The following is a 10,962-nucleotide window of genomic DNA, read 5'->3' as shown; positions in this document are numbered from 1 at the left end:
GAGATTAGATTTTGCAACACTTCAGAGTATTATATCACACACAAACTACCAACGCAGATGTGTTAGGCAAACGCTCATTGAACTCACATATCAGCCTTTCCTCGAAACAACAGCAACTCACAGGAGCCTACTTACCCGTTCCCTGTGCTCTGGTCGGCAACGTTTCTCCTGTGTCCCTCTCTCTGCACTTGCCCAGGCTGCAGGCTGTAGCCTCTCAACTGTTTTCTGGCTTCTTCCATTTCCCCCAACATCTGCAACTGCTCTCCTGCCCACCCTGGCACCATCCCTCGCCTTCATTCTCCAGGGTTCAAGCACACAAAGTGGCTGTAGATAGAATCGTGCGTGCAGAATACTGCTTCAGCCAAGGACAGATGGCATAATAGAGGATGGTGGTTCTGCAACATAACAGTGGAGCTGAAAAGTTTCTGTCACCTCGTAATTTTACTGTTCCTTTTCCATGTTTGAATTTCCAAATGTGAGGCTTTAAACGTTCATGGAAAATGTACATGATGTCTTAATTCCATTTTCTATGAAAGTTTTGAAGGCCCCTTGGACTTGCCATCATGTTACAACTGCCTGCAGTGTTCAGCCCAGTAAGGTGTTGTACGGGTTTGTAGCCTAGAAGCAATGAGCTGTGCTCTATAGAGAGCCTATGTGTGCAGTAGGCTGCACCATCTAGGTTTGTGCTAAGTGTCGCCCATTCATTCGCACAACAATGAAATCACCTGTTGGCTCATTTCTCAGTACATACCCCTGTTGTTAAGTGATGAATGATGGCACTAGCCTCTTACTGAGCATGTAGCGCTGGGGAGGCAGTGGGGGTGAGTGTGGAGGGTTGAGAGTGAACACTGAAAGGCACATCACAATGAGTGCACATTGCTGTTGGTACAACTAGCCATTCTTGTCCTTTAATGGACCTCTGGTGCTCACGGAAGAGTACTCTATTTTTTTTCCTCTTCCAGTGAAAAAGACCATATGCCTCTCTGAACTGAGGAAATAGGTGATGGTTTGAATCACTCATGCCCACTGTGGGTGGCACAGCTGCCAAGAGCTCTGAGGTTGGGTCCAGGCTGGGTGAAAGGGATTCGTTCTCTCTGCTGGCCCTGGGGGGAGGGCCCAGGAAAGGCCATGTTTGGTCACTGTGAGCATTCTGTGATTCACCAGGGCTGTGTGCTGAGCCCACGTCCACAGGCAAGAGAGGAAATCAAATTCTCCAGCCGTAGCCTGTGCTGCCCTAGAACCACACTGGACCAAATAAGCCACAATCTTGCTTTCCTGTGAAATGGAGCTGCCCTTCATAGCCACGTCTGGAAGAAGGATGACTCCTGGGGCTCCATGCCCTGGTCAGCCACGTCCACAGGCTGTGGCTGGGAGTCAAGGACAGGCCAGGAAGTGACCCTGAGCTGTCCACCATGGTTTGCTGCTGGAGAAGAAACTGGCCAGTGTCTTCCGGGTATTTAAAGGGACAATCTTATTAAGCACCTGTTGAAAAGCACAACTTCCTTATTTATCAGGGTAATGAGATCTGGGATTGGAGGGAGAGTCTAGTCTTTAGCTGTCAGGATATAAACTCTTTTTTTTCATTTTGCCCTGCAGCTGTGAGCCCAGGATTAACCATTTTACTGCAGCAGTATTGACCTTAACTGTGATGTGCCAAGCTCATATCCGAGTGCTTATTTCTGTCTCAATTCTGGATGTTTCAAGTTATTGCTGGCTGATTACTAAGACAATCATAACTATAAATATCAAACTTCCCTTCCAAATAGTGCATCAGGCACTTTGGACAAGAAAAATTCTGGCCTTGTTTGACTTTGTATTAGAGAGCAAAGCTCAGATTTCAGGTGATTGGCTGATTGAGTGCATCACATTGTACAGTCTTTTCTAGGATGCATCTTTTCAGGTAGTGCAACCTGCAGATGCCACGCTTATTCCGTGTCACAGCCTGGTGTCGGCTGAGTGCCACTCCGAGCGAGCCCCCTCTGCCCCAGGTGCCAGGCCCCCACAGCAGAGTTTGAACACCCCAGGAAGTAGCCAGAGGCGGTAGCACCTGCAGACCGGTCCCCATTTGACATCTGGTGGCTGGGAGAAGTGAAGCCGATGACGGAACAGAGGTGATCCTTGCTGCTGTTCCTGCTGTCTCAAGACCAGCGGGGTGGCCGATGGAGCTCTCTGGTCAGGAAAGAGAGCTCTGGGGTGAGTGTGGGGGCCTGGCACAGGTTGCTGTGCTGCTGGTCTAAGCAAATGTGTTGAACCCTTGGTAGGGGAAGCATTCACGGCCAGCTTGGGTTTTCCTTTTAGCTAAGTTGAACTCAGAAGTATTCAAAAGCATCACCCAGTACTTTTAAATTGTTTTTAAAATAAAAGATATGTAAATTATTGCCGCCTAGGAAGGCAGATATTAAATAGCCCAGGTAAATGGAGGAAACGCTCTCCTTTCTGTACTTGGAGGCCTAGCTGGGGGGCCTCTAAGTCCCGGGGTGCCAGTTGCAAAGCATCATCAGGCTCTGAAGGTCCCCGTGGGACCAGAGAGCCCCCTCCCCCATTGCGCTTGGAACGGCATCCTCACTATCTACCTGAGTCCCCGGAAATGAAAGCTCAGCCAGTCAAACAATAAAGCACTGGCCAAGCAACACCATTTTTGCTAAGCACTGAGTTGCATGCCAAAAGACGCTGTAAATTGTAAAACTATAACGCCTCTCATGCGTTAAGCATTCGAAAAAGACAGTAGCAGGCCTGTTGTTATTCACATTTGCACCCGAGGAATGGAGCGGTGTGCCCCAGACCGTGCAGCTGGTGGAGCAGAACAGAGCCCGGGGCTGCAGGGAGGAGGAAGCTGGTGGGAGACTCTTTCTTACTGTTTCAGATCCAGAAACCCTAGAGGTGTGATGGCCTGGTTTCCAGACAATGGTGGTTGGGAAAATGTGGATTCATGGACTCCATGCTCGGCCTCCTGTTTTTCTCATGGTCCAAATACGTAGGCTTGGTTTTGTGACAAGATCTCTATTATCATAGGGCAGCTTGCAAGATCTGGGAGGTGTCTATGGGTCACTGTTCCATCCAGTACTCAGAATGTACTTGTATTGACTTCACTATCCGTCTGTGCATCTAAGCACAGAGTATTTTATCTGGATCAGGTTCATCTGACAACTCCAGAGTGATTTTTCCACCCCTACAAGCTCCAAATCCCTTACGCTAGGGGTTTTATTTTTCTGTCACCTGTGTGTTGGCTCGGTTTTCTCAGAACTTTGTTTCTCAGAGCAGGAGTGACTCACACCATGCCAAGTCAGCAGAGCAGCCTGGAGAGACGGCAGTGCAGTCAAATCCGGAGTCTGCCCCTGCAGGAGGGCAATGGTGGCAGACAGACAACGCCTTGGTGGCCAAGCCGTAGAAGCCAGAGGGATCAGAGCATCCACATAACAGGGGTCTTCAAGAAGTTCATGGAAAATGTATATTATGGAAAACACACATGAATTTCAAGACATTTTCCACCAAAAAAACTCATAATTCCATGTTTTCTATCACCTTTTAAAATGATTTATTTATTTATTTGAAACTCAGGGTTACAATGAGAGAGGCAGAGGCAGAGAGGAGGATCTGCCATCTGCTGGTTCACTTCCCAAATGACTGCAACAGTCAGGGCTGAGCCATGCCAAAGCCAGAAGCCAGGAGTTTTATCTGAGTCTCCCCTGTGGGTGCAGGGGCCCTAGCACTTGGGCCATCTTCACTACTTTCCCAGGCGCATTAGCAGAGAACTGGATCAGAAGTGGAGCAGCTGGGACTTGAGCCAGCCCATGTGGGATGTTGGCACCACAGACAGAGGCTTAACCTGCTGTACCACAGTGCTTGTCCCTCCATGAGCTTTCTGAAGTACTCTCACATAGCTTGATGAGAACTATTGAGGATGTAAGCTAGGCACAGTGAACGTTCCAACAGCATTCTCTCACATAGCACCCTGTTCTTTCTCTCATCCTACTTATCATCATTTTCAGTGAGTGTGCATGACCAATTACTGGGATAGAATTTGTTCTTTCCACTGGAGTTCATGGACTGCACGAGGAAAGGAGCCATGTCTGCTTCGTTCACCACTGTGCTTAGCCTGGGGTGAGTACTCATGAAATCATCAGTGAACAACTGAATGAATGAGCGGCCACCATTCATCCCGTGAAGGACTGCAGATTGCGTCTCACAGGAGCCGTGCTGCACACTGTGAGGTCGGGGGAGGTGAGCAGACGAGCATCAGGAGAGGAGAGAGAATCAGGAGGGGATTTATAGGCAACGGAAGTCACAGGTGGTTTCTAATTTCTGTGCCATTAATTTACACTAATTAAAGACAGGCTTTTCCAACTAGAGGGAAATAAAGGAAAAGATTGATAAATTTAACTACACAGAATGAAAAAGTTTGATACATTACATGGTGTCATAAAGTTAAAAGATATAACAAATTGAAAGAAAACAATTACAACATACAGTATGCAAATGATTCCTATCAAATATGGGTATAAAATAATTCTTACAGGAATAATTCTTAGAGCAAATAAAAGATCAACAACTCACTAGAACATTGAGCGGGAGAGAACATCAGTGGTCCCTGAGAAGCTCCGCTTCATAATAATCAAGAACTGCCAATTGGAACAAGGTAGCCTTCTCATACTCTGGGTTGAAAAAAGTTCAGAGGTTGCTAATGTCCAGCATTGCTGAGGGATGCAGAACAGGTAGTGCCATATTCCAGGGTGCTTCCATACATTGTGGGCAAATAGAATTGAAAGATCAGTTTATTTGGGCACCAAAGTTTTGAGGGGCCAGCACTGTGGCACAATGGGTCAAGATACCACCTGCAATGCCGGCATGCCATTGGGGTGCTGGTTCGAATCCCAGCTGCTCTGCTTCCAATCCAGCTCCCTGCTAAAGTACCTCATAAAGATGGCCCAAGTGCTTGGGCCCCTGTACCCACGTGAGAGACCCTAAAGAAGCTTCTGGCTCCTAGCTTCAGCCTGGCCCAGTCCCAGCCGTTGCTACCATTTGGGGAGTGAACCAGCAGATGGAAGATCTCATGCTTTGTCTCTCTCTCTAACTCTGCCTTTCAAATAAATAAAATAAACCTTAAAAATTGTTTGAAATCCGTGCATTGTTTTTTTCACAATACTCATTTTCCATGAACTTTTGGAAGATCCTTCGTCCTGCATGGACTGCAAGCACTGTGGAGAGCAGCTGGCAGTACCCATTAAAAAATTAAAGGGGGCAGACATTGGGCACAGCAGCTAAGAAGTTGCTTGGTATGACCACATCCGATACCAGTGTGACTGGGCTTGAGTGCCGGCTCTGTTCCTGATTCTAGCCTCCTGCCAGTGCACTCCACGGCTCTTGTAGTTGGTCCCTGCCACCCACGTGGGAGAACCAGACTGTGTTTCCAGCTTCTAGCTTTTGCCTGGCCCAACCCCAGGTGTTGTAGGCAACTGGGGAGTGAAGCAGCAGGTGAAAGATTCTCTTTCTCTCTTCCCCCCCTTCCCTCTCTCTCAACCCTTTTCTCTATCTCTCTGTCTCTCAAATAAACACAAGAAAATTGAAAAGTTAAAAAGTTAAGGCTTCCATTTGGTAAATCTGCTTCTCTAAGCCAAACAGTAGAGAAATACTTGCTCACGTGCCAAGGGGGCGCACACAAGGAGAGTTAACAATGTCTGAGTTGGTAAACAACCTACATGGTCATCAGTAGGGGACTGAAGGAAGTAGATCCATGGCTATGGACATGGCTAGAAATCCAAAATACACGGTTGAGTATACATGGCGGGGGGGCGGGGGCAGGGGGGAAGTGGCAAATAGAAAACTGTGTAGTTTTTGTGTAAGAACAGTTTGTGTAAAACAATGTTATATATACCTTTATATAAATTACATATTTTGCATACATAAATTTAACCAAATGCAAAGAAATACTGAAAGAAGATACCAAATTGCTAACTGGAATCATGTTTGGAGGTGAGGAGGGAATTAGGGTTGAGGATGGAGGTCAAATGGAACTTTTGAATTCTCTATAAGGTTTCAGCTTTTGCAAGAACATTTTTATGCATTCTTATGGTATTAAGTGATTTTTTTTTTAAGTGCTTCTCTGCCACAAGCATCGCACTGGCCCACATGCATGTGGAGTAGGACAGCCTTTCATTAAAGCAGAGATTTTCACCAGATTCCTTGCAGTCTTAAGAGGATGGCAACTTTACCTTCTTTGAAGGAACACTGAAGTACAATCCAAGTTCTTGTGAAATAAATAAATAAATAAAACCTTTCTATTAGCGATTCAAAATTCAATTTTGAGAGAGAATTCGCAGAACACTGTATAGATGCTAGGCAAGCCAACTCCCCAGCTGGTTTATCTTTTATCTCCAGTTCTAGCTTGGCCATCAGAACACTCACTTCCTGGATCCCCCTGTTTTTGCCTATTTGAAATGACTACATTTTATGTCCTTGTTCTTCTCTATTGAGGTCACAAAGTTCACGATTATATCTACTACGTGGGTGTTATTGAAGATGCTACCCAAAAGGCCTCACTGTAGTGCCTTTTTAAAACCTTGGAGAAAATGTTTTCGTGACTCAATACTGGAATCAGATTATGCTCTCTCCCCTGAAACAGTGAGCTCCTTGGTACTTAGGGACAAAGCGTGTATCTGGCTGTGGCTTGTCTTGACGCCATTAGCTGTGAAGCTCAGGTTCACCTTTCAGCCTTCCCAAAGCCCCCAGGTCCATTCTTACCTGTCTGCACTTCGTGAATTTTTCTTACCTTTCATTTTATTTAATTTAATTAATTAATTTATTTATTTTGACAGGCAGAATGGATAATGAGAGAGAGAGAGACAGAGAGAAAGGTCTTCCTTTTTGCCATTGGTTCACCCTTCAATGGCCGCTGCGGTCGGCGCATCGCGCTGATCCGAAGCCAGGAGCCAGGTGCTTCTCCTGGTCTCCCATGTGAGTGCAGGGCCCAAGCACTTGGGCCATCCTCCACTGCACTCCCGGGCCACAGCAGAGAGCTGGCCTGGAAGAGGGGCAACCGGGACAGAATCCAGCGCCCCAACCGGGACTAGAACCCGGTGTGCAGGAGGATTAGCCTGTTAAACCACAGTGCCGGCCTCGTTTCATTTTATTTTGCCTGCTTTGATTTTCTTTTAACCTTGTTTCCTCACTTACAGTCAAAGATTTTGTAAAAAATTTTAAAGATGCATTTTTATAAGCAGCTTCAAATCTTTTTGTGTTTTTAAAAACGTCAAGAATGAATTTTTAAAATCAATTTTATTGGAATTTATCTATTAAAATCTATCTCTTATTGGAATTGTAAAATCATTTAGAATGTTGGCTTATTGCTGTTGGACAAAAGAGCAATATGAATAGAAACTGCTATGATCTTTTGGCTATGATCAAACTTCACAGATCTCACGGTTTCATTTTCTATTTTTTAAAAGATGTTTATTTGTCTGAAAGATGAAGAGAAAGAGGGAGAGACAGAGACAGAGAGAGAGACAGAGTGAGTGAATGCTCCCAGAACTGCTGGTTCACTCCCAGAATGGCTGCAGCAGCTGGGTTTGTGCCAGGCCAAAGCCAGAGTCTTGAAATAATAATAATAGATCTAGATTTAGAAAAACTAACAGTAAATGTGCAGAGTTGTCTAAGATATAAAGATACCTATGGCTTAAAAGTAAAAAGACAAAAAAGATAGCCAGCAGGTACTAGTCAACAAAAGCTAGTGTGGCGGTCAGCGCTGTGGTGTAGTGAGTAAAGCTGCAGCCTGCAGTGCCAGCATCCCATATGGGCGCCGGTTCTAGTCCTGGCAGCTCCACTACCGATCTAGCTCTCTGCTATGGCCTGGGAAAGCAGTAGAAGAAGTCCTTGGGTCCCTGCACCCATGTGGGAGACCCAGAAGACGCTCCTGGCTCTTGGCTTCGGATTGGCACAGCTCTGGCCATTGCGGCCATCTGGGGAGAAAATCAGCAGATGGAAGACCTCCCTCTCTCTGTCTCTGTCTCTCTCTGTAACTCTGTCTTTCAAATAAATAAAATAAATCTTAAAAAAAAAAAAGTGCTGCCCTTACAACAGTTAGGACCATGTGAGAGTGGAGATACATGTGAGGCTGTAAAAGTGTCAAAAGGGGGGCCGACGCTGTGGCAGAGCAGCTAAAGCCGCTGCCTACAGTGCCAGCAACCCATATGGGCACAGTTTGAGTCCTTGCTGCTCCACTTTTGATCCAGCTCTCTGCTGTGGCCTGGGAAACAGTAGAAGATGGCCCAAGTCCTTGGGCCCCTGCACCCACGTGGGAGACCTGGAGGAGGCTCCTGGCTCCTGGCTTCAGATCAGCATAGCTCTGGCCACTGCAGCCAATTGGGGAGTGAACCATCAGATGGAAGACCTCTCTCTCTCTCTCTCTCTGCCTCTCCTTCTCTCTCTAAGTAACTCTGACTTTCAAGTAAATAAATAAATCTTTATTTTAAAAAAAGCTTGTACGGTTAACCAATATGACAAAAAGTAAACTTAAAAATTTTAAATATTCAATGAAGATCACTGTATAACAATAAAGGGTCAATTCACCAGGAAGATGTTATAATTCAAAATTTACAATGCACCTAATTGCATAATCTCAAAATATACAAAGTGAAAATTGACATTACAAGGAGAAATGTTCACAACAATAGTGGTGGATATTAAAATTTTCTCTCAGTAATTAATAGAATACACATACTAAAAAGGTAAAGATACAAATGACAACCTACATGATTAACAGATTTAAAATAATGGGATTGCTATATTTAGAACACTATTACCCATGCTTTTCTTTTCCAGCCTATAAGGAACATGTAAAAAATTTGAACACACATTTAGCTATAAAGAAATCACAATGAGGGGCTGGTGCTGTGGTGTAGCAGGTAGAACCATCGCCTGCAGTGCCAACATCCTATATGGGCGCCGGTTCAAGCCCCTGCTGCTCCACTTCCTATCCAGCTCTCTGTTGTGGCCTGGGAAAGCAGTAGAAGATGGCCCAAGTCCTTGGGTCCCTTCACCCACGTGGGAGAGACCTGGAAGGAGCTCTTGGCTCCTGGCTTTGGATTGGTGCAGCTCTGGCCATTGTGGCCATCTGGGGAGTGAAATAGAGGATGGAAGAGCTCTCTCTTTTTCTGCCTCTCCTTCTCTCTCTGTATAACTCTTACTTTCAAATAAATAAGTAAATATTTTAAAAAAGTAATTACAATGAAATCAGAGGCCGGAAATCATGTAGATTATGTTCTCTGATTATGCTGTAGATAAGTTAGAAATCGGTAAAGCAAAATAAAATAACAAGTAGGAAATCCCTAAATATTTAGATGATTATGATAATAATAATAATAATAAACAAGTACCAATTATCCACAGGTCCTATTAGAAACCATAGTGAATGAGAGACAATGACATGATCAGCCCTTGTCTAGACTGTTGAGGAACAACTTACTATTTTATTCCTTTTAGTATTCTTGTTGTTGTTGTTGTTGCTCTGTTTGTTCTACATAAGACCACTGGTTGAACTCTGTAATCAATGCACAATCATTCTTAGGCATTTAAAATTAACAGAAAAGTGATCTCTGTTAAACATAGGAGTGGGAATAAGAGAGGGAAGAGATATATAGGTCGGCACATGCTCTCTCGGACTTACCTCCAACGGTGGAACTAGAAATGTGCCAGGGGATTTCAAATCAATCTTACCAAGGAGGCAGGTACCAATGCCAGCACACTTGGTGAAGTGATAAGTATAAATACACAATCGATCAAAAAGATAGGGTATGTGTCGAAGAGATTTCACAAATAAGACCAGTGTAAGCAAATAATGAAGGATAGAATTGAAAGGGAGAGAATGATCCTGCAGGGGAAGCAGGACACACAGCAGACTCATAGAATGGCAAACGCCCAAAACAGCACTCCTGCCTCAGAATCAACCCTTGGGACATTCGGATCTGGCTAAAAGGTCCATGAGAGTCTCACAGGCATGGAAAGCCATGACACGGTGGCAAAAAACAATCTAAATGAAAGATCCTGGTGAACAAGACCCCAGCGGAAGGAACAGGCCATCAAGGAGAGAGGCGCCTTTCTCTGTAGGGAGGAAGGAACCTCCACTGTGACACGGCCTTGACTAAACAAGTTCAGAGTCGGTGAACTTAAGGGGCTTCCATAGCCTAGACAGCTCATAGCAAGAGTCTCGGGTGATTGCTGACGTCATAAATAAGAGTGCCAATTGTTAAATCAACAACGGGAGTCACTGGGTACATGCTCCCCACGTGGGATCTCTGTCCTTAATGTGTTTTACTATGAAACTTAAAAACAACACTACTAGTCGAACAATACCCTATACCTTGTGTGGTTGTGTGAAGGCAGCCTGTTGAAATCCTTGCTTAGTATATACTAAGTTGATCTTCAGTATATGAAGGTAATTGAAAATGAAACTTGATGAAGGGTGGGATGGGAGAGGGAGAGGGGAGGGCCACGGGAGGGAGGGAGGTTGGGGGGGGGGGGGAAGCCACAACAATACAAAAGTTGCACTTTGTAAATTCACATTTATTAAATAAAAAAATAATAATAACTATATAACAAACAAAAAAAGAAAAAAAAATAAACCATAGTGAAATTTAAAAAGTATTTCAAAGTATTCAATAATGAAAGTGCTGCCTATGGGGCAGGCATTTAGCCTGATCATTCGGAGAGTTCTGACACTGCTCAGGATGCCTGTAAGTCACATGGATGTGACTGGGTTTAATACCTGGCTCCAGCCTCTAGCTTCCTGCTAATACAGATCTTGGAGGCAGTGGCAATGGTTCAAGTCACTGGGTTCCTGCCACCCATACGGGAAATCTGGATAGAGTTCTGAACTACCAGTTTCTGCCCCAACTGAACCCTGGCTGTCTTGCAACTGGTTGGTGAATAATCTAGTAAAAGGGGTCTCTCTCTCTCTCTCTCTGATATCTC

This window comes from Lepus europaeus, chromosome 2, assembly GCF_033115175.1.
Source record: "Lepus europaeus isolate LE1 chromosome 2, mLepTim1.pri, whole genome shotgun sequence".
Taxonomy (NCBI): Eukaryota; Metazoa; Chordata; class Mammalia; order Lagomorpha; family Leporidae; genus Lepus; species Lepus europaeus.
This window is presented reverse-complemented; position numbering follows the sequence as displayed.